The sequence below is a fragment of the Manis javanica genome, chromosome 4 (genome assembly GCF_040802235.1).
Source record: "Manis javanica isolate MJ-LG chromosome 4, MJ_LKY, whole genome shotgun sequence".
NCBI classification, from domain to species: Eukaryota; Metazoa; Chordata; class Mammalia; order Pholidota; family Manidae; genus Manis; species Manis javanica.
This window is the reverse complement of record NC_133159.1, coordinates 32,989,802-33,009,229: the sequence shown is the minus strand read 5'-3', so window position 1 is coordinate 33,009,229 and position 19,428 is coordinate 32,989,802. Positions and strand designations below refer to the sequence as shown.

General features: G+C 42.2%; 1 protein-coding gene across 1 annotated transcript in view; it reads right to left on the bottom strand.

The window, feature by feature from the left end:
* The window catches only part of CCDC30 (coiled-coil domain containing 30), a 77,694-nt gene that overhangs the window by 19,621 nt on the left and 38,645 nt on the right, over positions 1-19,428 (bottom strand). The window lies entirely within an intron of this gene.

The window sequence follows — 19,428 nt, the reverse complement described above, 5'->3', positions numbered from 1 at the left end:
AACTGGGGAGGTCATCAGTACCACAGAACACAGGGCGCCACTCGGAACCTGGTGGCCTGACCTGTTTTTCTGCCTTCGACGGATCAACCAAGGTTACCGGACCCTTTGGGGGCTGGGACCCTACGTCCCTCCGGCTAGCGCCCAGGGATTTTATGCCTGCCCAGAAGCAGGTAAAGGAGAGTCATGTGGGTGGGGGCCCTTCTGGTGTGCCAGATTGGACTGTGTAATCTCGAACAATGGGGGTCAGAAATGGCCAGTTACAAGAAAGGATGCTGTCAAATTTTCTTATGTCAACCAGGGCATCCCTCGTCACATGCCTGGGGACAAGGCTTGTGACAGAAGGGGACCGGGATTGGGTAAGAGTTCAATTCACCGAGATGGGCAAAAAGACTGAGGTATCACATTGGATAAACGGGCTAACATGGGGGATAAAGTACTATAAATCTTGGGGACATGAGGAAGAAGGCTCAACCCTCACCATTAAATTAACCGTGTTAGCTCCCACACCAGCTCCCAATGCCACCGTAGGTCCCAACCCGGTTATAACTCCCCAGAAGCCTTCAATCCAGGAAAAGGGCTGGGGTCAAAAGGACTCTGAGTTAGGGGCCCAGCATGCTCCCTCCGGGTTAGATAATCCTATGTGGGAAATGGTGCAGGCAGTAGTAGAGACTCTTAACCACACCACTTCCTCCCTCACCGATCCCTGTTGGCTGTGCTACTCAGGTTCACCCCCCTTCTATGAGGCAATCGGGATAAATGGCTCCTACACTATCAGCAACTCCCATCCCACTTATTGGGATGGGAAACCGTGGGGACTTACGATCGCTCAGGTTTCTGTTGCTGGTATGTGTGTAGGCACAGTCCCGGCAGCCCAGAGCCAGTTATGCTCCTCCTATAATAACACCACGTGGGAGCAGGACAAGTGGATTATACCCTCCTTGGGCTGGTGGCTCTGCTCAAAGACAGGCCTCACTCCAGCCCTATCCACCTCTGTGTTCAATGCTAACAGTGAGTTTTGTGTGCTGGTGGCCATTCTACTTCGCCTAATGTATCATTCTCATGAATCTCTCCTTTCTTATTGGGAAGAAAGGCCGAGCCCCCACCGGAACAAGAGGGAGGTTGTTACCGCCCTGACCATTGGGACCCTCTTCTCCCTAGGGATAGCGGGGGCAGGCACTGGGGTCGCAGCCCTTGTAACTCGGGAAAAAGGGCTCACAGCCCTGAGGCTGGCAGTCAACAGGGACCTAGAACAACTCCGACGGTCAATATCAGACCTGGAGCAATCCCTCACCTCCTTGTTAGAGGTGGTCCTACAAAACCGAAGGGGCCTGGACCTCTTGTTCTTAAAGGAAGGTGAGTTATGCGTAGCCCTAAAAGAAGAGTGCTGTTTCTATGTGGATAAGACAGGTGCAGTCAGAGATTCCTTGGCCAAACTAAAAAAAAATCTTGACAGGAGGCGTAAGGAATATGAAAGCAGCGAAGGCTGGTTTGAGTCTTGGTTCAAACACAAGCCATGGTTTGCTACCCTCCTCTTGGCTGTTGTGGGGCCTCTGGTCATCCTGCTGTTATTGCTTACAATCGGCCCGTGTATAATAAACAGGCTGCTTAGGTTTGTACAGGAAAAGTTTGACACCGTCCAACTCCTGGTCCTTCACCAAAAATATCAGGCTCTAGGTACCGCTGTGGAAGATTCCTTAGTCTGATCAAGAAAAGGGGGGAAATGTAAAGGAGGGCAGAGAGCATGGAGAGTCAGCCCACCCAGTTTTTGTATAAACTACCCGAGGCTAAGCTTAGAAATGCACCTGCTTTAAGTTAACTAGAAGTGGGCAACAGCCTGGGGACGTGATCTGTGATAAGTCACGTAGACATGATTGGGTAAGCAAGAGATAACAATTGAAGCGGTCAGGCAACTGGTGTGTTCCCTAAAAGGTTACAATGTTTCCCATTGGTTACAATATAGAATGTGCTTTAAAATTATTGGTTGTAGAAATGCGCGGCTTCAGTGTAACGGCTGTGAAAATCCTATATAAGCAATACCTAAAGTAGCCTGGGGGTCGGCAGCTCGGACTCGGCCTGCATGTCAGGGGAGGTGCTGTTGGTCCCAGCTTGCTGGCTGAATAAAGACTTTGCTTGGATTTACATCTCCGTGTCCGTGTGGCTTGTTCTCTGGGGAAACCCCGGAGTCCTGGTGTTAGGGTGTTAGGGTCCAGGACTCCAGGGTTTCTCAGAGTACAAGACACACGGACACGGAGATGAAAATCCAAGCAAAATCTTTATTCAGCCAGCAAGCTGGGGTCGACAGCACCTCCCCTGACACGCAGGCCGAGTCCGAGCTGCCGACCCCCAAGCAACTTTAGGTATGGTTTATATGGGATTTCTACAGTCATTGCACCGGAGCCTGCACATTACCCCAACCAATGAATTTGAAACACATTCTATACTTTGGCCAATAAAATTGGAACAGGGATACACCAGGTGCCTGACCTTTGCACAAGCATTCCTATGTGACTTATCACGAGTTTTGACCCCAGGGGGGTCGTTTACTTCTAGTTATCTAACTTAGGGCAGGGTCCAGGAATGTTAGCCTCAGGTAGTTTCTGGCTTCTAGTTATCTAACTTAGGGCAGGGTCCAGGAATGTTAGCCTCACGTAGTTTCTACGAAAACTGGGTGGCTCAGCCCTGTTCCCTGCATTCCTCTACACCTGGACCCTAACAACTAAAAGGCCCAGGCTTATGTGCTGTCTTTCCTCCTTCAGACTTGACTAGGTGATTCTGCCAACTGAGCAACTAACTTAGCATGCAGACCCAGCTGTAAACAGCATAGTAAAAGGCAGGAAGAATTTCATCTTGAAGATAAGATTGCTGTTTTAACACCCAGGAAGTTCAAGAGGCAGGATTCTTTAGCAAGTAGACAATACCTCGGCCCACCTTGGGAGCTGAGCAAGCAGCCTTTTGATATGCTCCCGGACCCAGGTGCCGGTGTCCCGGAGAGAAATCAAGGCAGGAAATTCCTTATGTTAAGTTAATTTTTAATATTCAGGGCCCACTTAAGAAGTCCACACCCCTAAACTCTTTTTCACGTTCTCAAAAAATCCTCAACTGCCTATAAAACCCCTAGACAATGCACCAACACGGACTCTCTTATCCCCTCTTGGCGTGAGCCAGGAGCTCTGTCCTCTCACTTTATCTCTAAATAAAAGCCTGTATCTTGCTCTCCTACCTTGGGTGTTTGTGAAGCTCATTCTTCGGCTTCGTGAACAAGAATCCCGGCATTAGACACACCTACAGTTTTTCTATATCTTGCATGTCTTGATTGCAATTTGCTGCTATTCCCAAATAAACCTGTTTTTGCTAGTAAGATAACTGTTTTATTTCTAAGCTTAATAATCTCAAGAAGTTGGGTGGGCCCAGGTATGTGTGTGGTAGGGGGAAGGGCATAAGAAACAATTAAATCCTGCTGGGTGCTTCTGGGAAAGGGCAGAACTTTGTCCTGGCTGCCCTCCGGCTGAAGCTGTGCTACCTGCAGCTGCAGTTGCTGCCTTGTAACCATGAGAACACAAGCCTAAAGACAAAAATGCTAATCCACCTAGCATGGCAGAGCAGGAGGACAGAAAGAGCCTGGTCCTGACACTACTGAGCAGCTGAATCAACTTCAACAATCACCTAACTCCAGATTTCTTGTTTTATAAGAAATAATTTGTCTTCTAAGGTTTTTTATTTGTGGTTAGTTACATCCTGATATCTTAGAATAACTACTCTAAATAAACAAACAAACAATTTTAATGGTCTCTATAGCCCTTGAGTTCACATAATGCCTAGAAATTTGGATGCTTTATAGACTGAAACAAAAAGTGTTTAAGGAGTATGCAGTCTGCTCTTTGTCACAGAGGCACTTGAAGGTAGTGTAGGAGCCGAGAGCAGGCCACTCCAAGATGTGCCCTTGTGACAGAAAACAATCAAGGCCCAAAAGACTCAGAAAGAAACCATGGCCTCTCCCACCCACAAATGCATAGAAAGACTTAGAGGAAATATTCCAGGAGAGTTACCACCATAGATAACTACACTATAATAAGAACTAGGAGTGGTAGACAGGGAGGGATGTGGCAAAGTCTGTTAAAATTCCTCTGGGTCTGGTGGTGTTTCGTATTGCCCAACAATCATTTGTTTACCAAACATTTACTCTTTCATATTACTGTGAACTGCTTCCCTTTTTGTTTGAAGTCCTAGGCCCCCAACCCCCTTCTTAGTTCAGGATGACATAGATACCTCTTTGTTCCCAACTGTCTTTGAAATCTATGTCTATAGATTGAATTTTGTTTATTTTCTCCTGTTAATCTGTTTTATACCAATTTGATTCTAAAACAGCTAGAAGAGCCTGAAAGGGTAAAGGAAAATTCTTCCCTAACAGCACAGTCATTCAGGCCTATGAGGCTTGGCAGTTGGCATATGTCAACTGTCTGATTTAACCTGGGACTCTGACACTTAAACTGGCAGAAGCCCTAACTAGGTGAAAGGAACTAATGAGTGCTCCAGGCTTTTCATAAGACACCTCATGTGGTCTTAAAGCAAATTTGTGAAGATTGTCTCCTTACTATGAATCAGGAGATGGAGGCTACACAGTTAACTCAGTGGGATGGAGGTTTTCAAACCCTTCACATTCTTTGACTGGCTTCTGGGAAACACCCTCTCAGCCCTTGGAATATCCTGCCTGATAATGTGTATACTTGTGGCCTTGTGCCACACCAGATATTTTATGCTAACAATATAATTTATGGTTAAGTGTATTTTAGTGCATGTAGAGCCCTGGGCCACACTCTATTAGTTCGACCTTTGAGGGATTGAGGGACTGGAGACTGAATAGAGAAAGTCAATCACTCCATGTCTACGTGACTCATCCCTGATAAATTCCCTGGACAAAAGGGAGGCTGGGATGAGTTCCCCGGGTGGGAGTGCTGTATACACGGTGGTGTATACAGGAGTCAGATCCTGTCTGTACTAGTTCACTGGGAGAAGACAACAGGAAACTTGTCTGCATCTTCCCTCTCCAGGGCTCTGCCTTACCTGACTTTTTCCTTTAATCTATATCCTTTGGAATAAAGCTGAATATAACCATGAGTGTAACAGCTTTACTGAGTTCTATGAGTCCTTGTAATGAATCACAACACCTGAGGGTGGTCTCCAGGACTCCTGACACGGAGGGAAGTTACTTCTACATAAAAGAATCTGGCCCCAGAGCCTGTGATCTCCCACCATACCCTATGCTAATACCAGCAAAGACAGGCAGACCACATATTGCTGATTTCTAATGAGAAATTTAAAATAATTTTTTAAAAGTTTAATTATCTTTCTATCAAGGTATATTTGACGTACATTTTGTTATTCTAGGCATACAACATAATGACTCAGTATTTGTATACATTGCAAAATTGATCACCAAAATAAGTCTAGTTAACATCTGTCACCTACACAGTTACAGACTTTTTTTCTTTGTGATGAGAACTTTTAAGATTTTGTGGGTAAAATTGTAGTATTTCCAGAATATCTCACCTGGCTTTAGTACATCTGCATATCAACAGGAGCTCAAGGGTGGAGAGAATTATGGCTTTAGTGCATTTGCATATCCTCAGGGGTGGAGAGTTCATCTCCATGTCAATGGGTAATTACCTGGGCAACCGAGGGCATGTCTGAACCTGAGAGTTTAAAGGGAGGGACTCGCTTGCTTGCTTCTTCAGGAGCAGGAGAGAGAGCTGGCCCTGTACTGCAGTTTGTAAGCAATAAATGGATTTTAAACTTTATTTCTCCCTTTGACTGATGTCACTTTTTAGAAGTATTTTGCCCCAGGATCCCTCTCCTGGACTTACAGATTTACTCTCAGCAACTTTCAAATATGCAATACAGTATCATTAACTATAGTCCCTATGCTGTGCATTACATTCCTGTGACTTATTTATTTTATAACTGGAAGTTTGTACCTTTTAATTCCCTTCACCCATTTTGCCCACCCCCTACCCCCCAACCCCCACCCCTGCCTCTGGCACGCACCAGTCTGTTCTATATATCAATGAACTTGATTTTTTGTTCTCTTTCCATTTTTTCAGATTCCACATATAAGTGAGATCATATGTCTTTTGTCTTTTTCTGTCTGACTTATTTCACTTAGAGTAATGTCCTCTGGGTCCACTCATGTTGTTGCAAATGGCAAGATTTCATTCTTTGTTTTATGGCTGAATAATATGCTATTGAATATATATACCACATGTTTCCCACTCATCCACCAGTGGACATATGCATTGTTTCCATATCCTGGCTATTGTAAATAATGCTGCAATGAGCATGGTGTGCATGGGTGGGGGATGGGGGATGGCTGGGGAGGTGGTGAATATCTTTTTAAGTTACTGTTTTCATTTTCTTTAGGTGGAAATCCAGAAGTGAAATTGCTGGATCCAATAGTATTTCCATTTTTAATTTTTTGAGGAACCACCATACTGTTTGCCATAGTGGCTGCATCAATCTACATTCCTGCCAACAGTGCTCAAGGATTCTTTTCTCCACATCCTTGCCAACAGTTATTTCTTATCTAGCCATTCTGACTGGTGTGTGGTGGTATCTCCTTTGGGTTTTGATTAGCATTTCTCTGATGATTGGTGATTTTTTTGGGGGGGGGTGAAAGGGTTATACCCAACTTTATTTCCAGGTGGCAGGTCAGTCACTAAAATCCCATTCACTCAGAGCGAGTCTGCAGGCAGCAAGCCAGTCTCTGCCTCTGGGCCCCTCTGCATAGCCGTCCTCTGAGCCTTGGTGATTTTTTTATATCGTTAATGTACAATGACTTGAACATCATTATGGTTACTAAACTCCTCCTATTATCAAGTCTCCCTCACATACCCCATTACAGTCACTTTCCATCAGCATAGTAAGACGCTATAAAATCATTACTTGTCTTCTCTGTATATACTGCCTTCTCCATGTCCCCAACCCCCTACATTATGTGTGCTAATCGTAATGCCCCGTTTTCCCCCTTATCCCTCCCTTCCCACCCATCCTCCCCAGTCCCTTTCCCCTTGGTAACTGTTAGTCCATTCTTGGGTTCTGTGAGTCTTCCACTGTTTTGCTCCTTCAGTTTTTTCTTTGTTCTTGTACTCCACAGATGAGTGAAATCATTTGATACTTGTCTTTCTCCGCCTGGCTTATTTCACTGAGCATAATACCCTCTAGCTCCATCCATGTTGTTACAAATGGTAGGATTTGTTTTCTTCCTATGGGTGAATAATATTCCATTGTGTATATGTACCACATCTACTTTATCCATTCATTTACTGATGAACACCTAGATTGCTGCCATTTCTTGGCTATTGTAAATAGTGCAGCGATAAACAAAGGGGTGCATCTGTCTTTTTCAAATTGGGCTGCTGCATTCTTAGGGTAAATTCCTAACAGTGGAATTCCTGGGTCAAATGGTATTTCTATTTTGAGCTTTTTGAGGAACCTCCATACTGCTGTCCACAATGGTTGAACTAGTTTACATTCCCATCAGCAGTGTAGGAGGGTTCCCCTTTCTCCACATCCTCACCAACATTTGTTGTTTGTCTTTTGGATGTTGGCCATCCTAACTAGTGTGAGGTGATAACTCATTGTGGTTTTAATTTGCATTTCCCTGATGATTAGTGATGTGGAGCATCTTTTCATGTGTCCGTTGGCCATCGAATTTCTTCTTTGGAGAAGTGTCTGTTCAGATCCTGTGCCCATTTTTTTATTGGATTATTTGTTTTTTGTTTGTTGAGGTGTGTGAGCTCTTTATATATTTTGGATGTCAGCCCTTTATTGGATCTGTCATTTATGAATATATTCTCCCATACTGTAGGTTCCCTTTTTGTTCTACTGATGGTATCCTTTGCTGTACAGAAGCTTTTTAGTTTGATATAGTCCCACTTGTTCATTTTTGCTTTTCTTTCCCTTGCCTGGGGAGATATGTTCACAAAGAAGTCGCTCATGTTTATGTCCAAGATATTTTTGCCTATATTTTTTTCTAACAGTTTTATGGATTCATGACTTACATTCAGATATTTGATCCATTTTCAGTTTACTTTTGTGTACAGGGTTAGACAAGAATCCAGTTTTATTCTCTTACATGTAGCTGTCCAGTTTTGCCAACACCAGTTGTTGAAGAGGTTGTCATTTCCCCATTGTATATCCATGGCTCCTTTATCATATATTAATTGACCACATATGCTTGGGTTTATATCTGGACTCTCTAGTCTGTTCCACTGGTCTATGAGTCTGTTCTTGTGCCAGTACCAAATTGTCTTGATTACTGTGGCTTTGTAGAACACCTTGAAGTCAAAGAGCATAATTCCCCCTGCTTTATTCTTCCTTCTCAGGATTGCTTTGGCTATTTGGGGTCTTTTGTGGTTCCATATGAATTTTAGAACTATTTGCTCTAGTTCATTGAAGAATGCTGTAGGTATTTTGATAGGGATTGCATTTAATCTGTAGATTGCTTTAGGCAGGATGGCCGTTTTGACAATATTAATTCTTCCTAGCCAAGAGCATGGGATCAATTTCCATTTGTTAGTGTCCTCTTTAATTTCTTTTAAGAGTGTCCCATTGTTTTCAGGGTATAGGTCTTCCACTCCCTTGGTTAGGTTTATCCCTAGGTATTTTATTATTTTTTATGCAATTGTGAATGGAATAGTTTTCCTGATTTCTCTTTCTGCTAGTTCATCACTAGTGTATAGGAATGCAACAGATTTCTGTGTATTAATTTTGTATCCCACAACTTTGCTGAATTCAGATATTAGATCTAGTACTTCTGGAATGGATTCTTTATGGTTTTTTATGTACAATATCATGTCATCTGCAAACAGGGACAGTTTGACTTCTTCCTTGCCAATCAGGATGCTTTTATTTCTTTGTGTTGTCTGGTTGTCTTAGCTCAGACCTCCAGAACTATGTTGAATAAAAGTGGGGAGAGTGGGCATCCTTGTCTTGTTCCCAATCTTAAAGGAAAAGCTTTCAGCTTCTTGCAGCTAAGTATAATGTTGGCTGTGGGTTTGTCATATATGGCCTTTATTAAGTTGAGGTACTTGCCTTCTATACCCATTTTGTTGAGAGTTTTTATCATGAATGGATGTTGAATTTTGTCAAATGCTTTTTCAGCATCTATGGAGATGATCATGTGGTTTTTGTCCTTCTTTTTGTTGATGTAGTGGATGATGTTGATGGATTTTCAAATGTTGCACCATCCTTGCATCCCTGGGATGAATCCCACTTGATCATGATGGATGATCTTTTTTGATGTATTTTTGAATTCAGTTTGCTAACATTTTGTTGAGTGTTTTTGCATCTACATTCATTAGGGATATTGGTCTGTAATTTTCTTTTTTTGTGGTGTCTTTGCCTGGTTTTGGTATTAGAGTGATGTTGGCCTCGTAGAATAAGTTTGGGAGTATCCCCTCCTCTTCTACTTTTTGGAAAACTTTAAGGAGGATGGGTATTAGGTCTTCATTAAATGTTCTATAAAATTCAGCTGTGAAACCATCTGGTCCAGGTCTTTTGTTCTCAGGTAGCTTTTGTTTACCAATTCAATTTCTTTGCTGGTAATTGATCTATTCAGACTTTCTGTTTCTTCCTTGGTCAGCTTTGGAAGTTTGTATTTTTCTAGAAAGTTGTCCATTACTTCTAGGTTATCCAGTTTTCTAGAAAGTTGTCCATTACTTCTAGGTTATGCAGTTTGTTAGCATATAATTTTTCATAGTATTCTCTAATAATTCTTTGTATTTCTGTGGTGTCTGTGGTGATTTTTCCTTTCTCATTTCTGATTCTGTTTATGGGTATAGACTGTCTTTTTTTCTTGATTAGTCTGGCTAGGGGTTTATCTATTTTGTTTATTTTCTCAAAGAATCAGCTCTTGCTTTCATTGATTCTTTCTATTGTTTTATTCTTCTCAATTTTATTTATTTCTGCTCTAATCTTTATTATGTCCCTCCTTCTACTGACTTTGGCCCTCATTTGTTCTTCCTTTTCTTGTTTCATTAATTGTGAGTTTAGACTGTTCATTTGGGATTGTTCTTCTTTCCTGAGGTATGCTTGTAGTGCAATATATTTCTCTCTTAGCATGGCCTTTGCTGCATCCCACAGATTTTGTGTTGTTGAATCATTGTTGTCATTTGTTTCCATATATTGCTTGATCTCTGTTTTTATTTGGTCATTGATCCATTGATTATTTAGGAGCATGTTAGTAAGCCTCCATGTGTTTGTGGGCTTTTTCATTTTCTTTGTGTAATTTATTTCTAGTTTCATACCTTTGTGATCTGAGAAGCTGGTTGATACAGTTTAAATCTTTCTGAATTTACTGAGGCTCTTTTTGTGGCCTAGTATATGATCTATTCTTGAAAATGTTCCATATGCACTTGAGAAGAATGTGTATCCTGTTGCTTTTGGATGGAGTGTTCTGTACATGTCTGTTAGGTCCATCTGTTCTAATACATTGGTGAGTACCTCTGTCTCCTTACTTATTTTCTGTCTAGTTGATTTGTCCTTTTGAGTGAGTGGTGTGTTGAAGTCTCCTAAAATGAATGCATTACATTCTATTTCCCCCTTTAGTCCTGTTAGTATTTGTTTCACATATGTAGGTGATCCTGTGTTGGGTGCATAGATATTTATAATAGTTATATCCTCTTGTTGGAGTGATCCCTTTATCATTATGCAATGTTCTTCTTTATCTCTTGTGGCTTTCTTTTTTTGAAGTCTATTTTGTCTGGGGGAGGGAAGATCTGCTTCCTGATTCCATCTGTGGTGCCTGTCTCAAGTGTCAGAGCCAGTGGGCCAAGCACACAGGTGTAAGCCTCTGTGCCTTGCATCTATAGCTGTTGTAGGCTGAGCCTCCTTCTGCTGGGCCTGATGCCAGTGCAGTGATTGCCAGTTTGCGAACTGGTGCTGGCAGGCCCGGAGGAAGGTGCAGCAGGCTGTGTGTCACAGTGGGGAGCCTGGGAGCTGAATAGGCAGCCAGGGGGATGGGGTGCCTGAAGCTCCTCAAAGTTCCCAACCAGCTGGGCAGAGTGTGCCCAGACAACCTTGTGCACCTGTCCCCTCCCCCTCGCAGCAGGCTCCGTGCAAACCCTGCTCCTTCGGCAGCCCTCTCGCTCCTGGGAAGGCTCTCAAACCGCCTGTCTTTCCTTTGTCCCAGAGAGGCCGGGTGTGGATCCCCTCCTCCACAAATGGCAGCAATCTGTCTCTCAAGCACTCCACTTGTCTGAGCTCCCTATCATCCAGAGCACCACACAGTGTAGGTTTCTGCTCCCAAAGCTGACCTCCAGGGATCCAGTGTTCAGCAGTTCTAGGCTTCCACTCCCTCCCCCGCACCATTTCTCTTCCTCCCGCCAGTGAGCTGGGGTGGGGGAAGGGTTTGGGTCCCGCCTGTTAAAGGCTTTTGTACGTTACCCTGTGTTTGTGAGGTCTGCTCTGTTTGTGAAGTCTGCATGCAGTCTGGTTCAGCCTTCTTTCTTGTTGCTGTTTTAGGGTTAGTTGTAGCATTTAACTATACTTTCATAATATTTGTGGTTTTGGGAGGAATTCTCCGTCTCACCTCTCACGCCACCATCTTGAATCCAGTGATGATTGGTGATTTGGGGTATCATTTCATCTGTCTGTTGGCTGTCTGTCTTTTTATAGGAAAATGTCTATTTAGATCCTCTGCCCATTTTTAAACTGGATTGCTTGTTGTTTTGCTATCAAGTTGTGTAACTTTACATATTTTTTATATTAACCCCTTAGCAGATATATGATTTACAAATATTTTCTCACATTCCATAGGTTGCCTTTTCATTTTGTTGATGGTATCCTTTGCTGTGCAGAAGCTTTTTAGTTTGGTGTACTCCCACCTGTTTATTTTTGCTTTTGTCGCCAAAACAAAATAAAAATCAACACCAAGACCAATGTCAAGGAGGGGAGCTTACTGCCTATGTTTTCTTCTAGGAGTTTTATGGTTTCAGGTCTTACATTCAAGTCTTTAATCCATGTTGAGTTAATTTTTGAGTATGGTCTGAGATAGTGGTTCAGTTTCATTCTTTTCCATGTGGCTATCCAGTTTTCTCAACACCATTTATGAAAAAGACTGTTCTTTCCCCACTGTATATTCTTTGCTCCTCTGACATAAATTAATTAACCATATATGTATGGGTGAGTACAATATAACGAGTTATAAGAAATACATATTTGGTCATGAACATGACCAAATATATATTTCTCTGGTATATTTGGTCTTCATCCACAGTTCCTGAAAACAATGCAGTCTTAAAGGTGAAATGGGTGTCTTGTCACATTAATGAGACACTTTGGGACCCTACCCAAGGGCAGGGGCAAGAGGTTGAATCAGACAATGGCCAACAATTTAGTCAATCATGACTATGCAATGAAGACCTGAAAAACAAAATAAAACCCTGAGAACAGCTTATCACTCTCTTACTTCTCTATTGGAGAGATCTTTCAGGCTTGGCGAACCAGAACACCTCCACATGCCACAGAGCCAGGCCCCAAGTTCCCCAAGGATAGAAGCTCCTTTATTTGGGGTGTGCCCTATGTATCTCTTTATCTGGCTGTTTGTTAACTTGTATCCTTTATGGCACCCTTTATTAAACTGGTAAACTTTGGATTCCTCTAGGCTAGGTACATGTATGCCAGGCTATATACTGGTTGCCAGTTTTCCTGAGTTCTAGGAGCTGCTCTAGCAAATTAATCAAACCTAGGGGGAGGTCGTGGAACCTCCAATCTGTAGCTAGTAGGTCAGAAGCATAGGTTAACTGCCTGGGGCTTGCAACGAGAGTCTGAAATGGTGGGTGGAGGGCAGTCTTACAGGACAGAGCCCTTAACCTAGGGAATCTGGTGCTGTCTCTGGGCAGATAGCATCAGAATTGAGTTGAGTTCTCAGATACCCTGCTGGTGTTCGAGAATTGCTTGGTGTTGTGAGTGTGGGAAGATCCCCTTACACTCACACTCACCCACACACACACACACACTGGAATCAGGGGTCCAGGAACCCAAAAGGTGTTAGATTGTTAGACTGCTGTGTATTGATATATATATATGAAAAAAAAACCATAATCACAGTGAAATATTTTGTTTTTGTACAAGAACTAGGAACCAGATAAGAGGGAAAGAACAAAGTTGACTTACTTAATGTTAATTTTAGTCAAACTGTGATGAAAGAGCTACTCCATAGGAGAGTGTATGTTCTTATAACTTACGTCTTACCCCTAAATATTTTTTGCAAGCTCTTCCATTTCCCAATAGTGTTCCCTTCTCTCCTACTTGCTGATTGTATATAAAATAATTTTTTGCATGTTTTCCCCTTAGGAGATTAATTTAGTTGATAGCTAGATACCAAGCTTAGAAGTTTGGATTCCTGTAGACCAGGTACACGTACGCCAGGCTATATACAGCTTGCCAGAATGTGTGGCAGTGACTGACTGCTGGAGTTGTCCCCAGTCTGTTTTCTCCTTGTTCTGTTATAGTAGACGCCCTGACTTTTAGTTAGGCACTTGGTTACCCAATATATGAAATGCATTTTCTGACTTTTCATGCAGCTGGATGAGGCCATGTGAGTAAAGTTCTGGCCAAAAATTATTAGTAGTAGTATGCCTAATAGGAAAACAGAATGCCCTTGTCCTCCCCTTCCTTCTCATTGGCTGGAATGTGGATATGGCATTGAACTATCTGGAACTATTTGAATAAGGGCAACGTGTTTAAGATGCTGGAGCAACAACAAGATAGAAACATCAAGCTACCATACCCATCCTGGACTGCTTATGTCTGCACTATTAGGTGAGAGAGAAACCTCTCCCTTTTTTAAAGACATTCTTATTCAGAGTCTCTGCTACAGCAACTCAACCCAACCTATTTGCTGATTAATAGTTAGTCTAGATGACTGAGTTCATAAAACCACCTCAGGCCTGTTCAGTTCTGGACCCTTGCAGCACCCACTACATAATGAGGGACATATTTTTACAGATTATATTTACAATTACCACTGTTGTGACTTAGGTAACTAATAAACAGGGAAATGTTTCCATCTCATAAATGTTCTCATTTTCCTTTTTTACTAGGAATAGTTTGGGAAAACATATCACTGGGTTTCAGCATCTTTAGTCCATAGCTTCAGAGCTGTCACATCCAAGAGCATACCTGCAACCTATCATCCTCTAGGTTTCCCAGCTGTTCCCAGTTACTCTGATATTTTGATCTCATTTGAAATACATCACATGTTTCTGGAATTTCTTTTACCCATCCTGCCCTGCAATATTACAACCGAAGTCTCTAGTTTCCCAGGACCCACAGTGGCTGCCTTTCTTATTCTGCCATTTGGACTATTAAAAAGTTTTATTCTTTAAAGTAAGATGAATTATAGAAACTTTGGGAAAAATCCAACTCCCAATATGTATTCAGTTTTATAATGTTGTATTTCCTTCTAGTCTTTCATAAGGATCTTTCGTTTAAAATTTGTCTACATAGAATTTTTTCTGTTTTCTTCATTTATTGTACCATAGCATTTTCCCATACTGTTAGCTAGTCTTCATAGCCACTATACTTTACAGTTGCATTATGTTCCACCAAGTGAATGTATTATACTTGACCTAACTAGCTCCTATTGCTTGATAATCAGGCCTCTTCCTATAGTGTTATGCATGGTTTGAAGAATGTATTGATACAGCACAGCTAGTGAGAGCTTACAGCCTTCCATTGCCACTGCTGGCTGGCTATTTGGCACACATATTGGTTTGGTCAGAAGTTCTGTTGGCCAACTTGCCCAAAGAACATGTGGATTTTCTGCTTATTTTTGGCTTTATTAACTACTATTACTATGAGGCAGAGTAATACTCATGTTTTAAAATTTAGAGACAACTTTTTGCTTATATTTAAGTAAAACCAGATGGACTATTATTTTTATTTCGAAAAGCAAGGAATTTGTTCTTCTGGAAGAATGGTTGGGAAAACATGGAAAAAATAAGCATTATCTGTAAAGGTCAGGCCTGGGATCAGGGGAATGAAAACAAAAATGAGCCCAGAGTTTTCGTAATGCCTCCTGTTTTCTTTCCTAAAGCTGTAGTTTTTAGGCCTGGACATACATCAGAATCATGGGGAAGCTTTTAGAAAAATATTGATTCCCAAGCCCTATCCCCAGATTCTGATTTAATTAATCTATGCTGGGGCTTAGGCACATGGGTTAGGATCCGCTTTCCTAAAGACTATAGACAAGTAACATGGGTAAATATTCCACCTCACTAGCCATCAAAGAAATTCAAAAGAAAATGATAACTAAGTAATTTATGACTATAAGAAAACAGTAAAATAGAATGTGTTGAGCAAAAGAAGTCAGACATAAAAGAGTAAAGGCAATGTGGTTGATGAAACTCTAGAAGCTCTAGAGTTTCAACTCTAGATGAAATTCTAGAAAGTAACACAGAAAACTGGATTCCTGGAGAAGGTTGGGGGTGCAGGAAATACAGAGTGACTGCAAAGAGGTAGGAGAGAACTTTAAGGGAAAATGAAAATGTTCTGTGTCTTGATTGGGGTAGTGGTTATGTGGGTGAATTAATTTGTCAACACTCATAGAATTGTACATTTAAAAACTGTTGCATTTATTATAATGTAAATCATACCACAAGTAAAACAAAGAATATTGGTGAAAATGTCATCAGAGCCCTTCCTCGCCACCAATAGCACCCAGTGCTCATGAAGATATGGTGAAACTGCTGCTCTTATAAAATGATGGCAGAAAATTTAGGTAGGATGCTTCTGAATGCTTGTCAGTATGTTTTAAGATCTGGAGTTTCAGTTTTTTGACCAGTAATTCCACTCCTGGAAATTTATTCTATAAAAATAATTTCTGAAATGAAAAACACATACATACACCAAAATGGTTTTTCAGCATTATTTTAAATAAAAATATCAATCACAGGCCAGTGAGTAATTCTTAACTAAATTAGAACTGTGTTGTGAGGGTTGAATCCAGCAGGTGGAGAGTTGACTTGAGTTGTTTTGCTAAAGTTCTTACTTGGTGCTGACCATTGGTCAAGAAATGAAATACACTGATTAAAATGGTATTGCTTGGTAACCACCGATCTGAGGGACTTGATGGCTCTTCGCACCAGCTTGTCAGCATTGTTTATTGATAACAGTGAGATTGATGATTTGCACCTGGTCTTAGCGAGACCCCAGAAAGGCTCTGCTCCTAAGGCTGGTTATATAGCAGAAATATGCTTACATGATCAGCAGAATATTAAAAAATTTAGCTGAAACTCCACTTTGGGATCCCTGGTGGTGAGCTAGTTAGTGCATACGATGGTGGTTCCTGATTCCAGAGAGGAGGTACATCCAGGAGTGGCCCTTACACAGGTGCTCCTGCCTGACCTCTCTGCACTGCCTGCTATGAGACCACCATGGGCTGTGATGGTATCCTGACTCTACTTCTGTTGTAATATTATATCCTTTTCTTGCAACAAGTGGCACATTTGCAAGCACCGTCAGGGGGGTTCTGTTAGTCTTCTTTAGCAATGGAACCCTGTTTAACTGCCACAGGTGGTGCAAGGGCATATCAACCTTACAAAATATTATGCTTACAAAAATAAGCAAATTAAAAGACTGTACTAACAAAGCACAATGCTTCTGAGATGCTATTGAGAATATAAAATTTTATCTAAGCTATGATAGTAAAATCATAAACTATGTCTATTGACAGATTAGGAGTGAACATGGGATGGATTCTGGATAAGTTTCCTTTCATTCAAAAATTTGCACTGTTGTTTCATTATTTGTGAAATGAAAAAAATTTTAAGTGCCTATTGCTCCAGGAGGAGGGAGTTCCTGACTTATAGCAAGCTCACTATGACTTGACAATGACAACAGAACATGGGGATAAAAAGGGCCTCATACCAAGCTTTGTTCTCATGGCAGTAGGTCCAGTGCTAGACCCATCTGCCGGTCTCAGTCTCTTGCTATGGCTCCAGGCTCTGCTCCCCAGGCGCTGCCTTCGCTAGAGACTCCATCTCCGGCTCCCAGCACCAGGCTCCGCTCTTCCCTCTTTCCAGCTTCCCTCCTCTCTAGGCTCCCTTCTTTCTTCCTAGCACCCAGCAGAACTCTGGACAGGTCTCTATGGTGACTGGCCAACACCGGGACCAATTATGTCTGGGTGCTTGTTTGTTTTCTCTTCACCCCTCCCGGAGTCAACGCTTCTGTTACTGGCAGTTCCTTCTGGGTGGAGCTCTATCTGCTGTAAACAGTTTACTGCCAAAAGGTATGCAAATAGATGCCTGTATATATGTACAATGGGCAATATTACAATCAGGTGAGAATCCTGGCCATGAAATTTCCATTTTCCATATATTGCTTAAAGACCAAATGTCATTTTATGTATATACATTACATTCAGTATTAATTCCTTTGGCAGGCACTGTGGCATTTTATATACTCTAGATCTATTATTTCATTCTCTCACCTCCCTCTAATAGCAAGAAATAATGTAGAAAGAGCAATGTATAGGTTATCAGAGGACTGAGTTCCAGTTTGAGATTTCATAAGCAGCATAAACTGAAACCACACATACTCCCTTGACCATGGTTTCTTCATTTCTTAGTGATATGATGATCAAAGCAAAATAATGAATGCCAATGACTTAGAAAAATACTCTTTGTTACACAGCAGTAAAAATGTTTTTGAAATCATTATCATTAATACCATCAACAGAGTAGATGAGTAAGGACATAAGAGAATAAGAAAGTTCCATCTAATGAAAGGAATAGAGCAAAGACTATATATAGAGCTGGGAACAGAGGTAGGTCATAGAGAAGGAACTAAAAATAAATGGATACAGTAACAGCTCTGTGGTAGACACTGTTCTGCGTGTTTTACATATGTTTATTCATTTAATTCTCACAACTTTGGGTAAGTAGTGTTATAGTACCCATTGCAAAGATGAGGGACCTCAGGCACAGAGACATTATGTAAGTTCCGCAAGGTCACATAGCTTGTTTCTAGTAGACCAGAATTTGTCCCCGGGCAGTATGGCTCCATGTCCATACTCTGAACTACCATGCCACATTCCACAGAGGAGAGCAGGAGGAATCTGGTGGAATGGTGAGTGGAGAATGGAAGAAAGATGAGGAAGTTCAGGAACACGAATTTTTATTGAGACCTATTACGTATCAGGGATTACTGATAAAAAGATGAGCAGGCCTGTGGCCCATGCCCTGGGAAATCTGCAGTTTGTCAGGAAGACAGGTAAAGAATCACATTTCAAAACAACATGGCAACCTCTGAAGTAAGTACAGAGAGGCACATCCAAAGGGCTACAGAGCCACAAAGAAGAACCCTCACCCAGCCCAAGCTGGTGGTGACAAGAGAGGCTTCTTGGAGAAGGTGACTCTCAGTCTAAGAATTATGAATTGAGATGGGGAGAGGCTGGTCTAGCCTGAGGAAAGTATGTGATGAGGAGAAAAGCCTAAAAGCAAGTGAGAAGGGTGTACCTGGGGAGGAAGAGATTTCCTCTACTCCTCGGGTCCTTCTAGCTGGTGTAAGAATCAAATTGATGTGAAACAGATTAACAGATAGGTGTGGGGAAAATGGAAATTTTATGGCCAGGGTTCTCACCTGATTCTAATATTACCCATTGTATACCTACTTAGCCTGCTTCCAGGCCCATCGGCTGTGAGCTGTTCACCAGGAATAGAGCCACCTGGGGTGAACTGCCAGGGAAGCGTCCACTCGGTAGAGTGGTGGACAGGAAACACACGAGCACCTGGATGTCATCAGGCATGGCAGCTGCCAGTCACCAGAGAGATCGGCCCGCAGTTCTGCCCTGAGGTAGGAAGTAGGGGAGAAAAGCGGCAGAGCCCTGGTGCTGGGAGGGGAGAGGAGAGCCTGGTGCTGGGGAGCAGCAGGAAGCAGAGAGGAACCAACAGCCAAGGCAGCGCCTGGGGCAGAGACTGAGATGAGCAGATAGGAGTCTAGCACTTGACCTACTGCTGTGAGAATAAAGCTTGGTATGAGCCCCTTTTTACCCTTGATGTTCCATTGTCATTATTCAGTCTGCTGGAAATCACAGTGAACTTGCCCAGGGTGGGGAACCCCCTCCTCTCAGAACAACACAGGGAAGCAGTAGACATGGGTTCCAAAGACAGTCAGGGAGACTGAGGTGTATATATGTCATCCTGAGCCAAGTAGAAGGGGGTAGGGGTCTGAGACTTCAAAGGAAAGGGAAACAAATCACAGGAATATGAAAAGAGTATTTGATGATTAAAACACTTGATAGGCCATACAGAAACAATGGAGCACAGAGAGACAGTTTAACAGACTTCGCCACATTCCTCCTGGTCTACCACACTTAGTTAACTTACAATATATCTGTGGTGATAGCTTCCCACCCCAACCCCCAAGCCC